Source organism: Triturus cristatus, chromosome 6 (genome assembly GCF_964204655.1).
Source record: "Triturus cristatus chromosome 6, aTriCri1.1, whole genome shotgun sequence".
Classification (NCBI taxonomy): domain Eukaryota; kingdom Metazoa; phylum Chordata; class Amphibia; order Caudata; family Salamandridae; genus Triturus; species Triturus cristatus.
In genome coordinates this window covers 1,545,932,839-1,545,956,573 of record NC_140589.1, presented here as the reverse complement: position 1 = coordinate 1,545,956,573, position 23,735 = coordinate 1,545,932,839, and the positions used below count along the sequence as shown (strand labels likewise).

Below are 23,735 nucleotides of genomic sequence, written 5' to 3'. Positions count from 1 at the left end.
CTGCTGTTTAGTGTTCAAGTCTTTAAAGGGAGTGGCCCCTACATTTCTGAAAAAGACAGACTGATAAAAACTCCCCTAAAAGGACCCTTCACTCGGCATCAGCCGACATTTTGGTGGTACCTAGATTTAAGAAAGAAAGGGCAGAGGATGAAGGTTTTAAGTATGCGCGCTCAAGGAGTGTAATACCCTTCCTACAGAGATCCGAACTATTATTGAACAGGCCTCATTCATGAAAGCACTGAAGACATGGCTTTTTAACAAGCCTTCGGATAAACTTATTTGGAACAGACTTTCTCACTCATTTGCTCTCTCTATGACCTCACAAGCGCCAAGAAACCGATGGCTGAATGAAACACTAAGTAACATAACGTTACATAACATAACACAATCTTCCGCAGTCAAGATTTAAAGACAACCTACATTCTTGGATCTTGTTTGGAGTGTTTAAGTCTGGGTTTTGACAGTGAAGGTGACAAACAGACCTATATTGCGTAGAGTGGACGTTGGGGCTGCCCCATTCACCCACTGCCTTTCCACAATCTGCCTCTAACATTTATTGGCTTGAGACATTGCCAATCACTTCTTCGCTTCACCTGATGGAGTATCCGCCTCTCACCTAATGCCATTGACTGTGTAGGGTATCAGTCCGCCTTCACTCGAGTGCTTAAACTGAACAGCATGAGTGGAGGTTGTCTACAAACCCTGTGTCACTCTAATGTGCCATGTGAAAGCACAGTAAACCCAGACCTATTGGCTTTGCCAATTGTAGGAAGTGGGAAATCCATAGAAAAGGAAAACACGGACCAGGAAGATGAAGAGAGACGTGAAGTTTAATAGCACGTCTGCATACAACCAGTTCAAGATCAGAATACCGTTTCAACCCCCATACGCTCATGCCCAACCTTCCACCATATTTTAAAGCTAAACATTCCTCCCCACAACACGAGTCAGTCACGAGCTAGAACACAGAACTCCGCCCGTGACTACTCATGACAAGTAAACACGTTCCCAACACCAATGCTTGATAATATTGTTAAACATTATAGGCAAACATACTTTTTCCAAATCATCAAATCTACACATTCATAAACATTGCATGGTTTAAATTTGTGGGACACTGCAAGGCACAAAAAACGCCAAAGGCTGGTGCAAGGACTTTAACCAACACTGGAAAAGGGACATTTTGCAACGGCGTTCTCCTGAAAATGGGGCTATATTTGATATTGTTGAAAACTACATTCTGTCCCCTGCCTGGTGGTGCTGCAAAATGTTGACTAGAATTGCTATGCTCTAAAAGTGTCCCTGAAGCGGTTTGATTTATTTAAGCAACCCACCGACCCAGATTTTAATAATAAGATCCAAACCATGGATAGTTTGTTATATAAACAACTGCCCAATGCCAGAGAGTAAAACATGCATACAAACACCTAACAGTAATATTTAAAACATATGGTCCAAAAAGGTGATCGTTGATAAGAGCAAATGTCAGCCTTTAGCTAGAGGTTTTAAATCCTCTGGGCAATACGCCAATGGACCGAATGCAATATCTTGTAGTTGAGTCATAGAGTAGACAACATACTGTGGGGCCACTTTTTACGCCCTAACCCAGTGGCACAGCATTTTCTGATTAACTCCACCAGCTTCTACTGTTTAGTTCCAAAAAATGTACACCATATTCATCCGTACTTTCTTTGTCATTTCAAAACTTTTTGTAGATGAGCCACGTGTATGTAGCCATACTATTTCACACACTTCTAATGCTCTCAGTGTGTCCATCCGGACCTCGTCAAAGAACACGATTGAAAAGCATGGTAGGTTCTAAGCAGTGTTCTTTTATTGAACCCAATGCATTTCGGGCTTACACATGCCCTTCATCAGGGGTAACTGTAAGTGAACAAACATTCTCACTTAACATAATATCTCTAGTATACGTGTTCAAAATTAATTTCAAAGTGTGATGATAACAAATTAATAAAATTCAGCTTACTGTGAGCTAATCTTCCTTACATCATCATCATTTAACCATCCATCCTATTAATTTCCACACCATACCAATCCCTTTATTGTACATGTTCCCTTCGCTTATAAGGCTCTTTCCACTTATTTCAACTCTTTCCTATGGCCAAACCTCTCATGCTTATCATACTTCCTATGCACGCGTTACATGAAGACAATGGATTAACAAGCATTGGCATAGCCAATAGGTCTCGCCTTTGGGACCTTATAAGTGTTTAGCCATGAAACAGTTGCATAACTAAATACTTATAAGGTCCCAAAAGCGAGCCCTATTGGCTATGCAAAGCGGCCGTGCGGCCGCGAAAGTGAAAGTGATCGCGATCACGATCAAACATCAAAGCGGCCCTGCGGCCGCGAAACCGAAAGTAATGGTGGTAAAGCGTGGCGGGCGCGCCCGCGCACATGCACTGTGGCTCTAGGCTGGCCTGGTAGCACTTTTTGGAGCCCTCTCAATAAGTCTCGTCAGACCAACGCATGCGCTGGGTCAGGCGAGACCTAAAAATGGATTCATTTCAAGAAAAAAGCCGGTGTGCATCCAAAAAACCCCAATTGATGATTCATAGAGTAGACCATCTCCCTGTGTTTGAGAAACTAACGGACCCCTGCTTAGTTTACTTGTGGCCCACCCAGCCTCGATTCAGATTGTTGCCCTTTATCCCTTTCTGGATACAGCTGGGTGAATTAATAGTTTTAGAGGAATGCAGAAGCACATGAGAAAGCCAAATTACTTTATTCCATTGTTGCCAAATAGGCTTTGACAATGCAAACCAATGGCTGCTCATAATGCACAACGAAAGGGCCTGAAATCAGTCAAAGCAGATTGTTGCACTGTGGAACAGGCTCACAAAAAACTGCCAAATCTGTTACTCATGTGAAATTTCACAGTGGGTAGGTTTTGCTCATTTGCCAATTTTTTGGCCCGCCACTACTTTTGGGACTGGCGGTGTTGTCTCTGACAATATCGGCCAGTCTCCCACCGAAACACCACTACAGCCTACATTCTGAGTTGGATTAATGGTGGCGCATTCGTGTGATGAATCGATATCACGCTATGATACCAATATTTCTTCTGTCATAAATACTGACACATTGAGCAGCTCCTCCGGTCTGTGCTATGACTGTCGCAGACCCTAACCTTGGATGGATGTCATCCTAATCGGGCGTGGACTGCGAGGGACGGGTCTCTTGCCAATGCACTAAACCGCGTTCTTGTTGGCGACTGAAGAACTGTTCTGCTTGTACTTGTCTAAATCTTGTTGAACAAAATGCTAATAAAAAATATGTTTAAAAAAAAAACAATGGTGGAATATTCTCCCATCCATTGCTCTTGGTAGGGCCAATCAGAATATTTTATTCGCATGAAATGGTCTTTGCCAACATCTCAAAGCCATTAGTGACCTGAAGCCCTTACGAAGCTGGCATGGAATGTTGACATTCAAAGTGCTGGTCCCTCTTTCGTAGATGCCTTGAGGCTTCCATGGTGTGCACACCTGGGAAATGAAGATAATCTGGGCAATTTCTAGAATCTTATGGGCTGGAAGCATTCTGAAAGTGACACGTAGGTTTGCTAACCTGAAAGTGATTTTGCTTCCCGACTACTAACTTCGTTCTACAACTGATATGATTTCGAACTTGTTTTTATCTCAAACAGATTCATTCGTGGCACTTGGAGCCCAATATATTTGCTGTTGAAAGGCAGAGTCGCTCAGATATGACCTCACATACTGAACACGGCAATTACCCCTTGGCACTTTAGTAAAATGCCAGGGAGCGGCATGAATAATTGTTCAATCGTCCTTCAGTGAATTCTGCACTGGAAGAGTGAATCTGTTAGCATTTATAATTTAGAATGTTATCGAATCTGAATATTCCCGACTAATTGACAAGAAAGGTACATCTGAGAAGAGTGTCTCTTCCCCTGGGACTGTTCTTTGGCAGAGAGGGAAGCCCAATATTCTGCCTGGCTTTCTAACTCTACATGCAGGTAGCAAATGTATGTCTCAAAAAATATCAGAGTACTAAAAGCTTTCATTCTACTCTTGGTATATCTGACTGTGTCACATTTTTCTAGAAATATTAAACTACAGGCCACTCTATCTGCTATACTTGATTCAACGCCAAGTTGTATGTTTGGAGCCAACTGTAGTTTCATGCGATGAGGAGATGTGGCTATTTTAATCTAGCTGTATCTTTCAGCAGTCTCTGACAATCACTCCCGTGGCATGCTTCTCAAAGGTTTGTCGCTGTGTCCATGGTGATGGATGTCACTCACAGCCGGTGAGCTTCTTTTCTGACAGTAAGGAGGCTTCAAGTGACCTGCAGAAATGTCTCTGCTGCTCAGACTGTGGGCAGCATGGCCTGTAATTTGTCACCACAGTCTCACTGATTCATCCTTTCCAATTAACTCATCACTTACAATAGATTTCCTCCATTAAGAGACAAGGTAGGGCCCGCGTGGAGGTAAGAGGACTTCCCTCTCCATGCAGGGTCTTTGAAAGAGGCAGAGAAGGACTCACAAGTGGGTGACTTCGGCCACTTCCTTCGCAAAGAGGTGCACATGTGCAAAAGATGAATACGATCCCTCCTTTACAATAATGAAGAAGAAGCAAACGGCCCCGAGTAGCACTCCAACAGAGGCGGCTTTTCAGGATGCCATGGCAGTGTTGCAGTCCTGTGGTAAATGAAGTGTGCCTGTGGCTCATGGCAGACTATGGAGGGGTGCAGGAGGGCAGAATCCACAAGGGACACAACGACCAATGTGGCCCCTGTGTCCCACCCTGAGGAAGCGAGGAATGCCCCCTCCCAGCAGTCAAGCCAGCCCTCCAAAGCTAAACTGCGCCTACATGATCACATCCAAATACTTAAATAGTGCTCTCTGGATGTTTCGCAGAATATGCTGGTGTAAATCTTAAACTCCTCAATCTACGTGTCACTATTGATAGGAACTCCTGACTACTTAGCCAGTTCCTGCTCTCCTGCCTTGGACCCCTCCTTACGTCTTATCCCCGTATGCAATAATTTGAACATGTCTACCCTTTTCCTACCTGGCTTCTAGCTTGAGTTCTAGCATTATTACTCTAGTAGATAGGGCTTTTCCTTTTTTGGACTTTCTTCTCTAAGTTTCATGCTTAACTTCCACAGGAATGTCTAAATGCCTACTGGTGTAAACTTGTAGGCCATGATAGTGACCAAATCCGTAATCTTCAAATTTCCCTCTTGCTTTTGCAGCCTGTAGCATGCCCTTTGGGAGCTGAAGCTTTAAGTGCTTCCCCTAAGCAAAAGAGCCTGTTTCTGCAGCAGCTTCTTGTCATTCCTGCTGACAAGGGTGATGCTCAAATAAAGCAGTGAGCCTGTTCTTCGGTGTTGTGGACACCTCATGATATTTTGTTTCTTCCTTTTCTCTTCTTTCAAACAAGAATCCTGGAGCAGCAAGTGCCTGAAAGTGAGGGAGGTGAAAGATAGACTGTGTGATCTAGATTCTGAAAGCAGAGATTTATTTAGGGCTGTATTGACCAATGGATTCTGAAATGCATGGCTCCAGTCCGGTATGTGCTTGTTCATCTGAACATGACCAAGCCGGTTCTATTTCTGGAGAGCATTTAAACCCTTCTGCATCCCATCTCCTGGTCTTTTTAGTCTCCCATGGCCCTCCATGTGCTGTCCCCTAACACTATTATACTGGTCTCTTCTATAAACTCCCTTGACTATGGGTGACACCCCCTGCAGAACACAAAAAGACCAACTTCCGGGCAGCGACTAACTTTTTTTTGTAGGCGGAGGTTGAGGTGATGCCGTCACTTGAACCTGCATCTCCAGTTTCAAAGTTGTCTGCAGCTCTGGCTGTCACACCATATCCTCTCCCAAATGTAAGCAGCTCAAAAAGACTGGTCCAGGCAAAGCTGCTAAACAGCTCCCCATTTGGGCCAACTCTCCCTAATGAGGAGTATAAGGCAAAGGTACGCCAATTGGTGTGGGATTAAATACCAGTGTGCGCAGTTAGTTAAAACAAAAAAAAGAGAAAGATACAAGAGAGAGAGAGAGAGAGAGGACAGGGAGGGGGGAAGTGGGGAGGAGGGAGAGGGACGGTCTCCTGTTGTGTGGTGAAGTCAGGTGGGGTTGGTTGGAGGTAGATCTGCAGGGAGTAAGCCGTGTGGATGTGGTATTAGTCCTGCAGGAGCTATGGAGGGTCCACTTTTTGGAGATAAAGGTCGCGAGTGTCCCACAGGCCACAAAGCGTGAAGTATTGTGCACTTTTTTATACATTATGTTGTCAGCGCACCTAGTGGTGCAAAAGGAAACATTAAAGGAAACTTATGGGTTCTTTATTGAACAAATTTGCCTTGTATGGTAAAACATTTTGACTGACTATAGACTGCTGCATTTAAAATCAAAAGTACCTTGACAAGGTGGGGCCAGTCAGACTCGCATCAACATTGTTAGCTACAGAGTGGAGATGCATCTGAATGCAGCGTAGCGCCAAGTCCACAAACAGCGCCTATCTGTGCAAAATTAAATATGAAAAGAGAGGCAAGTTGCGGCCATGATGCTCATGTATATAGGCAACTCTAAAAAGGATATCTTTATAAAGAAGTGGTAATTGCACAGACAGACTACTTTTTATGCGTGAGTTATCTTCAAACACGACCAGAGGCGTCTTTTCTTACATGATTATTCATAATTGTTACACTTTTTGTCGTAGGCAATGCACCATCACTTTGAAAGGAGAACTGATGTATTTCACACTTTTTACCCCATAAGAACGTGACACGAAACAAAAATATGCACGCAAGTCTACTTGTTATGTTTCATGGTACAAGCCCATCTGAAACAATCAAACTTTAAAACTACATTTATTGCACCGTTTTGGAGACGAAAGAGATGTTGATGGGGGTATGGGGCGGTAATACAAGTTTATGGGGGGAAGGGGCGGTAAAAATGTCAAGCTGTTTCCAGGCATCTGGCACATTATTTGGCTTCTCTATTTTTTTCTGCATTGCTGAGCGGCTAGACGCCATGAATGCAGAACGGGGACCACCTGCCATTTCAGAGCAGAGGTCAACCCGAATGTGCCTCTTTTACTCAGACACGGGACTCAGACCCCCACAGTCGCCCACCCCACACTGAAAGGAGCAAGCCAGCAGACGCCAGACAGCAATGGGCACCACCGAAGGCCGAGGAGCCAAGGTACACTTGTGCCGCTCGTAGCTCACTTTAACAGATGCTGAAACGCGACAGGTCTCATCTGTTGTTTTAGTAGGCGCCATGTTGGTTGTGTGAACTGCGTCTTACGCAAACAAGGTTTGTCATAGTAAAATCAGTTGGACCGTTCACTTTAATCCTCCGTAACATTCGATCAAAGCAGAGAGCTATCCTGCAATACAGCTTCAAGGTAAGGAGGTCGCATACACTTCCCTGCACCACCTTCACACAGAGGGTACATTGTAAACTGCCATCTTGTTATTAATTAAGACTCGCATTGCACACAGACTGTGTCGGTATCTCAGTAGTCCGAGATACTTCTTTCCAACCGATTCCATCGCAGGTCGGAGAGTGATTCGGTTTTGCGAGGACTGCGGTCTTTATTTTGAGGCTGTCACTTTTAATACGTTGCCGTCTTTTTGGTGAGTGAAACTGGAAGGTTGCACCAAATTGCTTATTTTGTGCTTGTTGTCATCACCACAGAGGCACGTGTTTTTAGAAATCTGTTCTGGATATTGATAACATTAAAAACTATTTTATGGTATGCTCTCAGATATTGGATTGTATATGTTTATGAAGTAAGATATTGGTTTTGTTTCTATTTCCTGATGAAATAGTCAATTGTAATCTTGAAATTTATTACAACTGAGACAAAAACAAGCACACAATAGTGCCACCCTGAATACAAAATTATTCCTGCCCTTGACAGAAGTAAATCTGCAACAGTCCTTTGGATGGGAAAATAACAACAAATGTCTTTGTGGAAATCCACAAACCTGCAGGCTTGATTGTGTTTTCATTCTTTTGTAGCTGCACACATCCTAAACGCCTACAACGCACCTCTGTGTTAAGATTTAGTCACACTTTAAATTATGTCATAATGACACAATGATAGTTAAAATTAAATCCATTGGATCATGTATGTTTCGTAAATAACTATAATTTATTAGTTCAAATGTGTTAACATGGCCGGACTGGCCAGGCGGGCAAGCGGGCAATCCCCCGGGAGGCTGCAGCCCCAGGAGGCCGGTATCGACTCTTGGAGGCCAATTCAGCCTCCAGGAGTGGTGGTGCACGTTACGCAATCCTAGCGGTAACTTGAAAGAGTTGCTCTGGTTCTAGCACGCATTAGCACTTCTGCAAATGGGGGCTGAATTTTTTATTTTGCCATGGCTGTTTTAAGTTCCCAGTCTGGCCCTGTATGTTAATTGCTGGATCTAACGAAGTGCTCACTGGTAAATGCACAAAGACAACTCTTCCAGATCGAAGAATACTAGTGGGATAAACACCTGCAGAAAAAAAGAAGCAAAAACCACGGAGGAACCCTATGTAAGTCAGGGACAAACGTATTTTGGGGCCCCTGTCCAGAGAGCTTAGAATTTATGACCCAATTTCAGCTCTTTCATCCCTCTTTGGCCAGTTCATTGCCAGTGCATAGGTGCATGCCTCCAAATTCTTAATGTGTTAACTTCTAATATTCAGGGATAGTGCCGTGTTTTCAATATTATAACACAGCAGCAGCTCACTAATATTACTGCAAATAATTTCTATGACACCCTCCCATTTCTCATATGTGAGCAGTGGCTGCCGGCACAGATGGAGGCAGACGGGGTTGCCAGGGGGTTGGAGGGCAAGGGGAAGTGGGAAGCAGGTGTAAAAAAACAAAAAAACTTACCTTCTTGCCGCTTCCTCCATAGTCCCATGCTCCAACCGGAACAGGAAGCACACTCAAGCTCCCCATAGCCAAACTCAACACTGCAATGCATGGTTGTGTTTGTTGTGAGCGCGGTCGTTCGGCGCTCAGACAGGCAGTGGGAGCCTGGGCATTTTCTCCACCCAGGCTGCAATACACCCTGGGTGGAGAATATGCAAAGTGCACATTAATGTTTGGCCGGCCCGAGACGGCTCGGCCAAACATTCATGCGCACTTACAGAGTGTGCCCACCACTCCTCCCCCTGCTCTGAGAGCAGAGCAGCCCTGCCCCGCAGAGAATCCGCAGCAGGAACAAATAAAATGATAATAACTTTGAGTTATTATCATTTTATTTTTCCTTTATTTTACTTCCAAAAAGCAGTGAGGTCATGCTCTTCCGCCTTAGTGGAGGAGCCGCCACTTTATGTGAGGTCCTGTTTTATTCTAAAATAAACTTTAAGGATGTTGCATGAAACAAACAAAGCATCTCTCTGCAAAATGCCTGTAATAGACTCTCGCACATCATCTACATAAAAAATTAAAGGAAAACAGTATCTGTTTAACAACTATTTAAGGTCATCAGGGAAGGACTCTCTGCAGAACAGAGCTGGCTCTACTAGTGAGCTCCCCAAAAGGGTTTGGGCCATGGGCCAGAGCCCCCTTTTCCCATGCCTTAAAAACGTCTCTGATCGAAGTGGACAATGACTCCAAATAAAAATAGAGGAGGCATCTTGGACAGCTCTAGCAGCACAAACTGGGAAGACAACCATCTTAGTTAGGAATAAATCTAACCCTTACCACACCAATTGACACAGAAAATGGCGGTGCAAGAAGAGTGATAGAATGCCACACATCCTGCCCTTGATCGAGCTCTGATCCTCTATACTCCCCCAAGCTCCCAGCTCAACATCTTGCACCACACACAGACCAGCCCACCACCAGAAAGAACCTATCGGGGTTATCACAGCTGCAGGTACTACAATGCCAGCCAATGGTCCAGGTAATGTAGATAGGAAATCCTCCCTGCATACCAAGCATGCCACTTCAGCAGTACAAAAGATGGCACTCAAGTGAGTTCGGTCTGTAGATTTAACAAAATACAAGACTCCAGAAACCCTGACTTTACCAGGATGACACCGAAAGAAACATGGATCAGGTTTCCTCATCGTACACTCTAATCCTTTTGATTCAAATGTAGTGTCTGGAATACATTTGAGTTACGTGTTTCTGAACTGAAGCCGCGAGGAATGATAATGCTTGATGTTTGGGATTGAAAATTCTCCCTCTTCGTTTCCACACTTTAAAGTCTTCAGGTTTGCCCAACATATAGTTTAAATACAGACAGAATTCCTCTTCAACGTATGTATTTCCAGAAACACTGCACTCTCAATGAAATATGATATATTAATCTAAACATAGCACAATATCCTTTCCAGCCTTCCTACCAGGATGTGCACACACTTCCTAAGCATACATCATGGGTTCATTCTGCCTGTCTCTTGTTCTGTGTCTTTCCTGAGATGACAGACATGCGGTTTGTAAAACGCACTGACATCCTCCGAGGCAAAGGAGCACTATAGAAAAAATATTACAAAAATACATTTAGGTGCAATTCTCTTTAAAAGTGCTATTTATCCCCATCAATGAAAGGAGGGACCTTCTCCATTTATTTAATCAATGGCAGCTACAATGAGTACTGTAAGTTATGTTTGCAAAATGCACTCTCTGCGTATTAATGCGTGCACCTAAGTATTTAATTCTCTCCTGGGACCAGCTGGTATTGCTGTTGCTGTCAATGTCTTCCTATATTCAGTCTCCCGAGAGATGAAACAGCTTGTCCTTCGGCCAATTAACTTTCAATGCAGCACCTGAATACAAATTTCTTATTGTAATCAATATCTCTAGCATCTTCTTAAAGACAGCCCCAAAACTGCTTTGGGGCATAAGCACATAAAGTTCCTAATTTTTTTATATCACCCACACATAAGGCTCACAAGGTTCATTGTTTCTCTATTTGTATATGGTTAGAAATGGGGGTCTCTAGTTGGCAGAGGTGGGTACCTTTGTCCAAATAGGGATCCTTGCTTCTTGTCAGGGAAAGGGGAATACACACTCTAGATAACCCCTGCTCACCCCCTTGTAGCTTGGCACGAGCAGACAGGCTTATCCCAAAGGCAATGTGTAAAGTATTTATACCAACACTCACAGTAACACAGTGATAACACCACAAATGGACACCACACCAGTTTAGAAAAATAAAGTATCTTTATCTAAACTCAACAAGACCAAAACAACAAAAATCCAACATACAAGTATTAAGAAAAATGACTTTCAAAAGGTTTTAGCAACCGAGTTCATAGAAAACGATGGGTGCGTGATTTCTTGCAATGTACCTGTCGTTGCGACAAAATTCCCCAAGCCAAACAGCCGCAGTGGTGGGAAGCATCGAAAAACAAAGATGCGTCGATTCCTGAGACCTTCATGGATGCGATGCGACAGTTCCGCTGGGTACAGGCGAGTGGTGCGTCAGGTCCAGTCTGTAGGGGGAAGCGATGCGTCGATTCTGAGACGACTCCGATCCGCGGGTGATGTGTCAGGGAAAACTTGCCGCACAGGGACGATGCGTGGAAATCCAGGATGCGTCGACGAATGATTCGGCGGCAGAGAGCGACGCTGCGTCAGTTTCTTCAGCTGCGATCCCGCTACGCGCCAATTCTTGCAGCAGCTACAGGCGCTGCGTCAGTTTCAGCAGTGGTGCGGCAGTGCAGGGAGATTCTTCTCGCACTATGGCGTTGCGTCGGTACAACTGTCGCAGGAAGAGCGATGTGTGGATTTTCTTGTAGTTGCGTTGCTTTCCAGCTCCCAGCAGCAGAAACAACCTACAGAGGCCCCACACAGTCACAGGCCCTTCTTGGCAGTTCAGAACTCCCAGTAAGGAAGTTCAGGGGCGATGGAGGTGAAGTCTGTGTTCCTGAGACTTCAAAAACAGGAGGCAAGCTCTACTCAAGCCCTTAGAGACTTTCCTCAAGCAGGGGACACGCCACACAGCAAAGACCTTCTCCTTTCCTTAGCAGAAACAGCAACTGCAGGCCAACCCCAGACACACAGCAAGGGCAGGACTTCTCAGCTTCTCCAGCTCTTTTCGTTGGCAGAGGTTCCTCTTGATTCCAGAAGTAGTCTAAAGTTCAGGAGTTTTAGGTCTAATACAGTGGTTCCCAAACTTTTGACTTCTGAGGACCCCCATTGAGTCACCACTGGAAGCCGGGGACCCCCAAGCAATTTGTAGGATTTAAATTTCAAACATTAAAACAGTAATTCGAATTAAAAAAACGCACGTGTGCACACAAAACAAATACTCAAATTACTAAGGATTCTAGGGGCATATTTTTAAGTCCCTATTGCCATGGGAACGTCACATTTTGCGATGTTCCTGTGGCAATAGGGGCTTTGCCTTATTTACAAGGCAGCGTTAAGCCACTTATTGTGGCTTAACCCTGCCTTGTAAATAAGGCCCCCTTTCACGCAATGCTTAGCATGAAAAAGGTGGGCAGTGGGAGTTTCACTCCAACACAAATTGATTTTGATGCTGCCCTCTATTTACAAAGTCAGCTTAAATAGGAGACAGCACCAAAATTAAGACCATGAAAAACCTGGTCTTAAGTTGGCGATAGAAGAAGAAATGCCATATTTTTCCTCATTTTTGCTTTTTCCAACGGAAAAAGCAAAACACCTTTGATTGTTTATGTTGAGGAAGGTGACCCTTCCTGCACATAAACAATCTTTAATAAAAAATGACGTTTTGCAACTTCCATGTGTGCTGCATTAGGCAGCACACATAGAAGTGACAAAAAGGCATTACAAAATAATTCATGTGCAGGAAGTGGGAACATAGCAGTATCAGTATAATAATAGACTGGGAATAAACATATGTTGCTAAATTTTACCATGCAGTTTGCAAGCAGCTGTTTGACAGTTTATAGGACACTGTGCTAGATTACGATTGTCCCTTATGAATTGCACAGTGACAAAAGAATCTCTGTGACAAAATCAGTAACCCACTGACCTATGCACATAAAATACTGTTTTTTAAAATGCATTGTACACGTTCTTTGCAGTAGGCATATTAACCCTCTGTGTTACATTAGATAAGTCAAAGCTGCCACTGGAAAAAACTCTAATCTCTCTCCAGCAGGTACATTAATCACTGGCATTTTCTTGACACTTTTATAGTTGCTCGAAAACTGCTAATTGTACAAGGAACTTTGCAGTGCTTTTAGAACTGCTGCCTGCGGACCCCCTGGGAATGTGCCACGGACCCCTGGGGGTCCTCGGACCCCAGTTTGGGAAACACTGGTCTAATACTTAAACCCCAAAATGTCTTTGTTCTCTTTGTGCAGAGAAGTCCTGTGCCCAGTCAAAACCAGTTCTGTCCTCTCTTGTGCAGCTTCCTGGCAGTAGGTGGAGACAGCATTGTGGAAAGCAGACCAGGCCCATTCAGGTGAAAGGAAATCTCCTCCCCCTACTCTAAATGCAGCCCTGGTCTATTCAGACAAGCCCTGACTCATCAGCCCTCTTGAGCCACTGCTCCTTCCCAGCCGCTAACACTCCAAACCCAGACAGTCAATCCACATCCTAGCAGAGGCAACTGGATGGCTAAACAAGCAAATACCTACTTTCTAAAAGTGGAAACAGGTAGCCTTGCAATAGTGAAAAACGAAATTGGCAGTAATTGACTATCAGGACATGCCACACACATCAGGGCATGTCCTACCTTTAACATACACTGCACCCTGCCCACAGGGGTACTTTGGGCCTACTTTAGGGGTGACTGACATGTAAGAAAAGGGAAGGTTAGGGCCAGGCAAGTGGGTGCACTTGCCAAGTCGACATGGCAGTTAACAACTGCGCACAGACACTGCAGTGGCAGGTCTGAGTTACCGTTTCAGAACTACTCATGTGGGTGGCACAATCAGTGCTGCAGGCCCACTAGCAGCATTTGATTTACCAGCCCCGGCACACTTAGTGCACTTTACTAGGGACTGACCAGGAAATCAAATATGCCAATCAGGGAGAACCAATCATAATGACAATTTACCCAGGGAGCACTTGCACTTTGACACTAATCAGCAGTGGCAAAGTTCCCAAAGCATCTAAGCCAGCAAAAACGAAATCCAGCACAGCATCAAAAATACAGGAGGTAGAGGCAAAACGTCAGGGGGAACCACGCCAAAGATGCCAAGTCTAACATATATTATATTACAAGTCTCTTAGTCACACCGAGGATCCCAAATGGCTCTCCCCTCAAAACAAAAAAAACGTGTTCATAAGGGACACTTTTGGCACATTCTATGTTTCAGTGGAAATTCCAGGTAGAGTGCCCTATCGTTGTGCATTGCCACTACAAACTGAGAATTCATGACTTTTACTTGCCCCATCAACGCCATCCATTCCCATGCAAGTCACGTCCTTTCACAGCCATGACCAACTAACGGCGTAAATTGTGTTTTCTCTGTAATGACCGGCATATCATTCCTCAAGAATCCTTTATCAAATGCTTTGAGTGGTTACTTGCTTGCAAAAGCACTACCTGAACTGAAAGGACTAGGCCGGCACTACTGAAACCGGTGTACTAGCTACAGTTTTACAAGACTCTTTGGACATTTACATTTGTGACATGATTTATAAAGACCAAATCGCTGCGTTCAATGTGAACTTATTTCAAGCTTTATTATTTTCTAACAACTCCTGGACACGGGGGACATTTGCAGTGATAAAGGGGACAGACCCTAACAGGGTGTTTGATCTATCTCATTCACACCATGATCAGAGAGTGAGACCCTTTACAGCACGCCGCAAACTGAATATAGTGATTAACCATTGAAGTTACAGTGCGTGTTCCCTTTCATTCATTTGCAAATAATGATTTATAAAGACAACAGTTGATGTGTGTTGGGCAAGTTCTTAAGGGCATGTGTGACACAAGGATAGCTTGCCAATGCTTGCAACAAGGATTGCCGCTGCCTTTTTAACACTAGAAATCCCTCCAATCTGGCACCTTCCCTGACGACTGGAAGCAGGCAGAAGTCAAGCCCCTCCTTAAGGCCGACCCTACGGACCTGAAGAACTACCGCCCCATCTCTCTGCTCCCGTTCGCCGTCAAAAGAGTCGTAAATGCCCAGCTGACCGCATTTATCGAAGAGTACTCCATCCTAGACGCCTCCCAGTCCGGATTCAGCAGCAACCACAGCACCCAGACCGCCCTCCTCGCTGCCACTGACATCCGCATGCTACTCGACTATGGACACACCGCAGCCCTCATCCTACTAGACCTCTCTGCGGCCTTCGACACCGTCTCACACCACACCATCGCAGCCAGGCTGCACGACGCCGGGATACAAGGAACCGCCCTCAACTGGATTCGATCATTTCTCGCCTGCAGAACCCAGAGGATCAGACTCCCCCCTTTCATCTCCGAACCCACAGAGATCAACTGCGGAGTACCACAGGGATCATCGCTCAGCCCAACGCTCTTCAACATCTACATGGAACCCCTGGCCGCCATCGTCAGACATCATGGGCTCAACATAGTATCTTACGCCGATGACACCCAACTCATCCTCTCCCTCATGAAGGATCCCGAGGACACCAGGCTCAGCTTCCAGGAAGGAATAAGGGACGTCGCGGCATGGATGAAGGACAGCTGCCTGAGTCTCAACACTGAGAAAACCAAGGTCCTCATCCTGGGACCCTCGACCTCCACCTGGGACAACACGTGGTGGCCCTCTGCCCTCGAGAGTCCTCCCACCCTGAGAGACCACGCTCGGAACCTCAGCATCATCCTCGACTCCTCTCTCACCATGACACGCCAGATCAACGCCGTCGCCTCCACCAGCTAAACTGCCTCCGCATCCTCCGAAAGACCTTCAAATGGATCCCCCCGAACACAGAAATACTGTCACCCACGCACTCATAACCAGCAGACTGGACTACGGAAACGCCGTCTACGCCGGCATCAACAGGACCCTTCTACACAAGCTCCAAACCATCCAGAATGCTGCAGCCAGACTCGTCCTCGGGACCCCTCGGCACGAACGCATGACGCACCACCTTCGAGACCTACACTGGCTCCCGGTCGAGAAGAGAATAACCTACAAGCTTCTCACTCACGCCTACAAATCCCTCCAGAACATCGGACACAAATACCTTAACGATAGAGTCTGCTTCCACGCACCCAAAAGAACTCTCCGATCCGCCGACCTCTCCCTAGCGGAGACACCCTGCATCCACAGAAGCAGAACAGGAGGAAAGGCCTTCTCCTACATCGCAGCCAAAACCTGGAACGAGCTCCCAGTCAGCATCAGACACTCCCCTTACATGCACATCTTCTTCAGGAAGGACCTCAAGACCTTGCTCTTCGACTAAGCCGTAGCTGCCAACTCCCCCCCTGCGCCTTGAGACCCTCACGGGTGAGTAGCGTGCTTTATAAAACCTGATTAATTGAAATGGGTGCTACTGCCAGGGCTCTGAATTGGCACGTACCTCTTGCTTCATAAAGACATTCTCAAAGGGTGGTGTGGGATAGAACAACTAGATAAGGCTGTACATATATCACTCACAGTAAATATTATGTACAAGCAGTGTTACAATTTCTTGCAAAATGTTTTAACTATTATTGCTATTGATGAAATATGCACAGTAATAAATATTACAGCATTAACACTCCCTTTCGAATGTGCTTTTAAATACTTTTTAACTCTACTGTACCTCAGATTTCAACGTGAGACAAAGAATTGACTAACATGGCTAAGGTCCAATGTTAAAACCAAGAAATGATCTTGATTGTAAGTGTCTGTTTTTTAAAGTTCAATACCCAATACAGTCTCTTGGAGAGAAGGAGGGTACCACCTATGGGGATTTATGCTCTGGTCTGCAGACATATAGGGCCAGATGTAATACTGGTCACAAAAACTTGTTGCAACTTGCGACCAGAATTTTTGCGTCAAGTATAGAACATAGTAATTTATGCAATGGTTTTGGGGCAGGCAGATACCATAGTCTGCACCAATGGGAGAAACGAGCAGAGGCAGGGTGGGCCCACAAACCCTCCCGTCAGAATCAGCTTGTTGAGTGATCAACAGGAGGAGCTCTCTGGTGCTGGGTGTGGGGTGTGCAGATCACATACTCGTACAGCCTCAAAGTGGAAGTAGGGCAGTGATGCAAGGGTCAGGCACAAAGGGCCTCTAGTAATCATTGGTGACACGAAGAAATTCAGCAGTATAGGGTTCAGGTACATGAGCCTTCCAAAATCATTAAAAACGTTAATAAATATTACAATATGGAATATAGGCACACAGACATATCATAATCATAGTTTACTTGATGACACGTGGCATTGCAGGGCCTCTCAAAACCATTGGTTTCTCACAGGTTTTCACTCCATAGTGGCAGGACAAAGCACCCCAACTTAAGGGGCGGTAAACTAGGAAACACATAATGCCTGCTGAGAAGTAGTTCACAGACTCATTGGGGGGTGGCTTCAAACACCTCTCGGCAGCGTGTTTGCACTCAACTCAGCCTTTGGCTGAACAAACAGGCTTTCTCTGTGCCAGTCAGTCTATTTGCAGCAGAGGTCTTCAAACTGGGTGGTGGACCCCTTAGGGACTGCTTACTTGATCCCAGGGGTGGGGGTCACCAGGCTCTGGCCAAGAAATGCATCACGCTAATAACAGTGCTTTAGAAAACAAATGTGTGGCAGGAAGCCAATCTGCAATGGGCCATCACTAACATATTTTGTCATTTGTATCCTTGGTGGGAGTAGGTGTCAAAGGGAAGAGACTCCAAATATTCCTCAAACCTCTCCTACCCATTTCTGATAATCACACTGTGGATACTTTTACATTTCAGTAAGGCCCACCTGACCAGAGTAGTATGTTTAGCAATCATGTATTTGATTGCATTTTTAAAAGGCATAATGGAACTTAAATGCAAAATTTAAATATGTTTAGACATATTTTAACATTGCCAATTTAAAAGACTAATTGTGCAAAATCATGGGGGGGTGGGGGTGGGGGGGGTGATGATTATTTTCCTATATGGGGCGGGGGGAGCAGCATTAAAAAGTTTGAAGACCACCAATCATCAAATCTTCAGCAACAACTGCACAACACTTTCCTCAGTTTCAGGGGCATAGTCCCTACCCGTGAAGAGGGAGACAGACGAGGTTTCTGCGTTTGGTTGTAGCTTCTCTTTACAATCTTATAAGTAAAAGTAGAACTGAATATTCTGGAGGGGCCAGCTTACATCCAGTCCTGGGGACAGTTAGCCCAAAGTTAGCCCCATCTTTTTGGGGTAAAGAACTACAGTACAGTGCATGTTTTTAATGAGCCATAACTGCATGGCAGCCATCTTTAGTGCCACTAAAGGTCCTCCTTTGTTGATGATGGTTTAAGCCAGACAGCGCAGTTGACTTTACGAAGAATTCCAGAGGGAGCGTTAATTCTAAGAACCAGGCCCATGCAGGCAGGCAGAAGAAAGCCTACTCTGACCAAAATGGGCAACAAGCATTCTCATTCACATGTCACATACAATTCGGGGAAATGAGTGGAGTCCAGCTATGACATACAACATAAATCAACCAGGGAGAGCCAGGGACTATTCTCCCTACTGCAATTCAGGTAAAAAGACTAGTACCCCACTAATATATCAAGCTGTGACTAAATGTTAGTAGTGCCATGGCCTGGTCATGAGGACAGTAGTCACCCATGTCAAAAGAAGTATCACTATGTCTAGCACTTCATTGGAGAGCAATAAGACAGCATAATGTAAAGTAGATATCAGAAGGCTCATGACACGGGTCTCTTGTGCAAGAAAACATACTGGGTCAGCAAGGATGATATAATGAGGAGCAAGTTGTCCCATTACACAGAACCAGGAATATTTGGCAATACAATCTATGTCTAGTGTGATCCTTCTGACGCTTGAGGAGTGATGCAGTCAATTCACATATCCCTTTACCATCTCTCCATTATGCAAGGTTAATCAGGGCTGTGTTATCAGTGTTCTGTATAGTTCAACATCTTATACATTGTTTATCTATTTGTATACCATAGTACACGTTTGTTTATTACACGTTTGTTTATCACACTAAGGATCCCAATGGCTCTCCAATAAAAAAAAAAAAAGTTGCTCATAACAAGCACTTTTGTTCCTTACCACTAACCACGATCACCACCTCTGACTTAACCCGTTATTATAGTTGTCTAAAGTTAATCTGCTGCTTCTAGTACAACTCTATCCAGTTTACATTCCCCCAAACAATGCCCCATTAATCTTTTCCATTAGTGTGTACTGGTATCATATCTTATCATAATATTTTTTGAATTCTTCAGATATCGTCAGGCTGAAGTCTGATCCCATTCATGTTGGAAAGCCAGGGTACTATTAGCATCAACACTAACTTAATTAGTTCCATATTTGCCCTACTGCTACTTCCCTGCTCTTGATGACGGAGCCAGATATTACTCTTTCCAAGCAAGTACTTTCTCAATAACGTCATCACCCAGATATTCTACTCGTCTTATCTAAAGTGTTGTGATATTCCATTCCAACTTTACCAGTTTCTTGAGAAGAGACTTAGCTACTTCGTTTTGGTAGTGATCCCAGCCCCTTAATACATATTTTCAAAGTCTACCAAACTATAGATTCCATATAAGATTTAAAGTATTCTTTTCATCCTTTAGAGAGGATGACTATGACAACAATCACACTCTTCCTTAGGTAAGATTTTTGGTTATCAGGTGGTCTAGATCCATAGGTATAGTATTGGATCCATCTGTCAGGTCCAAAAGATGAATATTGATTAGCCTTCCTAAGTCCTTTAAGTCAGTAAATTGAGCTTAAATTGTATATTTAATTATTCTGCAAGTTGGAACTCTTAGACTGCTTTGCCTGTGAATAAGCAGTCATGTGTGGGAGAATGGGGATGTCATTGGCGCTCACTGGTTTCTTTTACCAGAATTGTGAAGCATTCATAGGATATTAAACAGTTATGGATTACCAAATAGGCAAATTAGGCACCGGCCTATGGACCCCCCTCCTTTTGGGCCCCCCGCGACAACACATCAAAATTATATTGATTTGGTCTTGAAAGAAAATTACAATCAAGCTTTCTTAAATTGTTTCCAAAGGGTAGAAATAATGAATCAACTCAAAGAAACAAAAACTTTACATTAAAGACCTAATGGAGAAAATACAGTATTAATGTAATGTACCCATTGAATATTTAAAGTTTTATTGGTTTATTAAACTTAAAAAAATGGTTTAATAACATTAATAATTGTTAATGTCTAGTTTTGTGTAATAAAATTGATTATTAAAATTTTTGGCTGTTAAAATTGAAAACTTATTAGAAGATAATTTGCAGAGTGGGGGGTGGGGTGAAGGGCGAAATTTCGACTGCCTAGGGGCCTCCTCAGGGTTTAAACCAGCACTGTTAACTAAACACCAGGTTATCTGTTTAAGATGTTTAGTCACTTATACTGAGTCAATGCACATTCCACATTTCCAGGTGTTATTAATGTTTAGCACAATTTCAAAATGCCAGGTAGGGTACAAGGTCTTGATGTCTTGAATGTACAAAGTGCAAGGGCTGGGTTGCGACCCGCTCCACCAAAGTCCTGGCTACATCTATCAATATTCACACTATACATGTGCAATGAGTGATGCATCCAAACTGTGGCTGTCCTACCGAACAACCGGCTTTATTCACATACCAAGAGAACAGCAAATCTGTGCTACTACGCTAAGGCTCAGCATATAACTGTGCTGCTACTAGCGTCCACTCACAGGCCCTGATATACTCCATTTAGTACCCAGTAATCTGCTCATCTGGCAAACACCATCACTGCCTTTGCCTTGACATTCGTAGCCTCAGTCTGCATGTTTGGGAGGACGTTCAATCATGGGTATCCACTACAAACAAACTGATGAGCCCTAGAGGTCATTGTAGATTCTTCGTTAACCAGCAGGAGGACACCCAGGCCGTCCGAGCTGCGCAGGCCAAACCCCTCCCACCTTAGGCGATCTAGCTCTCGGGCCGAGGGTCATCTCTGCACCACCCAACAAGCATGATGCCTCCGACACAGGTCCTAGTTCAGTATAATTGTGTCGCAGAGGAGGCCGGGACCAGAGAACTGTCTTAGTGGTACACTATGGGTGAGTCAGTGGAAACCAAATTCACAGTCCCATGTTCCCAATCTTTGCCCCCTCATCCCCCAACCTCACCGCCAGAGCATACTTATCACACATGGATATCAACTAGGTATCAGTCCTGTTCCTCCAACGTGCCGCCCATCGCCTCATCCGACAATTGCTTCTCCGGGCTGTGTCTCTTCTCTTTTAACCATCCTTTCATAGCTGCCTGTAGGGCTTTTGGGTCCGTAAAGATGTGGGGTCGGCCTTGCCTGTTGACACAAAGTCTCGCCGGGTAGAGCATGGCGTAGTCCGCCCCATATCACGAAGCTGTCTCTTCATCGGGGCAAACAGTCGTCGAGCCTCCTGGACCCTCGCTGTGAAGTCAGAGACCAGAGATATCGTGATCCCCTCATGACGCAGTGGTTGTTTCTCGCGGGCCAGGTTCAGCGCAACATCCCTATCTCGGTAGTTGAGTAACTTGGCGATAATCAGCCTAGGAGCCGCACCCGGAGGAGGCCTCAGCCCCAGAGAACGGTGCGCCCTCTCCACCACGAACATATCGGAGAAGGAAGACTCACCAAGTAGAGTTTTCAGTAAGCGTTCAATGTAGAGTTCCCAGTTTGTGTGGTTTCCGGAAGGCTCATGATGCGCAGGTTACAGCGACGAGAGCGCGCCTCCATATCTTCTGTTTTGTTCTGCAAGAGCTTCAGAACCCTGACCAGCTGCCTCCTCCGTCACGGCTAGCCTGCGCTTCGACATGTCGAGTCGCTCTGCATGCTTGTCCAGCCTTACAGCCATATGGTCCATTCTATAGGACAGCGCGTCCATCTTGGAGCCAAGAGACGTGATACCCCCCCTGCAGATTATTTTCCATAGTCAGCAGCAGACCGCGGATGTTTTGCCTAGAGTCAGCGTCCGGCTGGTCCCGTTCTCTGGCTCCGTCATCAGAGGAAGCATCAGTGAATTTAGATCTCTTCGGATCAAACGTCAGTTTCGGTTGTGCTCTGTCTACACTGCCCGTCTTGGCCTCCAGAGACACCAACGCACTTGCAGATCTGTATCTTCGTGAAAATTAGCCGCAGTGCAGGCAGACAGTGACCAGGCTTCGCTGCAGCCAGGAGCTTTCACTGCCAGGAATAGTGCACGCCTGCGCCCCGCAGGTAGAGCCCCTTCTTACCGCATATAACACATTGCGCCCCTGGCCTGTCCTCACGTGCACTTATGAGAATGAAAGTCCGGTAGGCTGCCAGCAACAACGGTAGGGGGCCCCAGTGGTTAACACTCCGGTCAGCAGCCAGTGACCCGTGGCGCCACTCCATCCTCCAGGGGGTTTCTATGATGGCACTCCAACCTCGCCCAAAGCGGTCCTCGCAGAGAGAGTCAATACCCTGAATAACAAGTCTAGCTCCCCCCTCTTGGTTCCAGAAGCACTAGAGTGCCCCCAAAGGCACAGTTCAGCCTCCAGCGAGGGCACCACACTGTACGGCTTGTAGGGCAGTCTCAGGCCTCACAACCAATGTCCCAGTGGTCTCCCTGCACCCAATTGTCCACAGTGCCTTCCCCGGTATTGCACCCAGCGGCACCGCCGACACAAGGACAGTCCTGCTCCAACCGCAGGCACAGCTGCATCAGGGAATACGTAGGTCAAAATGGCGGCCGCGTGGCGGTGGCGGCCGAGCCCGACCAAGACCAAGCAGCCCGGCGTGATGGAAAGTGGGACTCACCGCCGGTGCTTAACTCCGGACGTCCACCAGTTTGCTCTCATGCAGATCGCGGCGCCTGCCAATCACCGCAGGCCCTGCTCCTCCGGCTTCCTCCCGCTATGAATCCCGCTCCAGCACGGGTGACCAGACCGCCAGCCAGTGCCTCGCTGTGTCCCGCAATATTGCAGCCGGAGACGGGGCGCCCACAGCCGAGGCCCGCTGTCGAGTTGGAGGCCAGGGGGGCTCCGCGCCCATAGACGGCAGCGCTGCTCGTGCGCCGCTTGTGCGCTGACCGCGACAGATCCGAACTTCGGCTCAGAGCGTGGTAGAGCGGCCGAGAGCGCCGCAACACGGTCAGCTGGGCTCCGGATCACAAAAATCACAGGTTTCTGGCGCTAGCTCTGCGCAGTTGCAGGATGGCTGCAGGATTGTTAGACGGTTTCTCGGAGCACTCGGCTCAAGCGGCCATCTTGGTTGCGAGCAAACTCCGCACCCCCCCCCAGCAGCATGATATATGGTACAGTGAGCATGGCTCACTACACTGTTCAGAATAGTGTGGCGCAGTGGCCAGAGCAGCTGACTCCGGAAAGCGGGGTCCGCGGTTCGATCACCGGCAGCAGCTCAGCTCAGCATCATGTGACTCTGGACAATAGCTCACTTAATTTCTCTGACAACCTCCAGGACCTGGATACCCATAGGGGTGATAAGTTGCTCTTTAACAAATATGGAATTCAAAATTTCTGTCCGCCTGACTTTTTCTGTCTGACATGTCCAACTAGCTCTCTTTACTCCATTCTGGTTTTCTCTAAAGAGGCTATCTTGCTGCTGGAGCACAGAAGCTAGACCCACGACCGTCTCACCATCAAATCACTGGTCCAATTACTTGAAAGGTCTGTAACTATAATTCTGGCACTCTTGATATTCAAGAATGT

General features: G+C 45.7%; 1 protein-coding gene and 1 long non-coding RNA gene across 2 annotated transcripts in view; one reads left to right on the top strand and one right to left on the bottom strand.

The window, feature by feature from the left end:
• Positions 1 to 23,735, bottom strand: part of MACROD2 (mono-ADP ribosylhydrolase 2) — a 2,183,495-nt gene that overhangs the window by 790,190 nt on the left and 1,369,570 nt on the right. The window lies entirely within an intron of this gene.
• Positions 7,380 to 23,735, top strand: part of LOC146821650 (uncharacterized) — a 130,996-nt gene continuing 114,640 nt past the window's right edge. The window contains exon 1 of the long non-coding RNA XR_014962749.1: positions 7,380 to 7,405. This is a non-coding gene — a long non-coding RNA (uncharacterized LOC146821650). The remainder of the gene's footprint in view (positions 7,406 to 23,735) is intronic.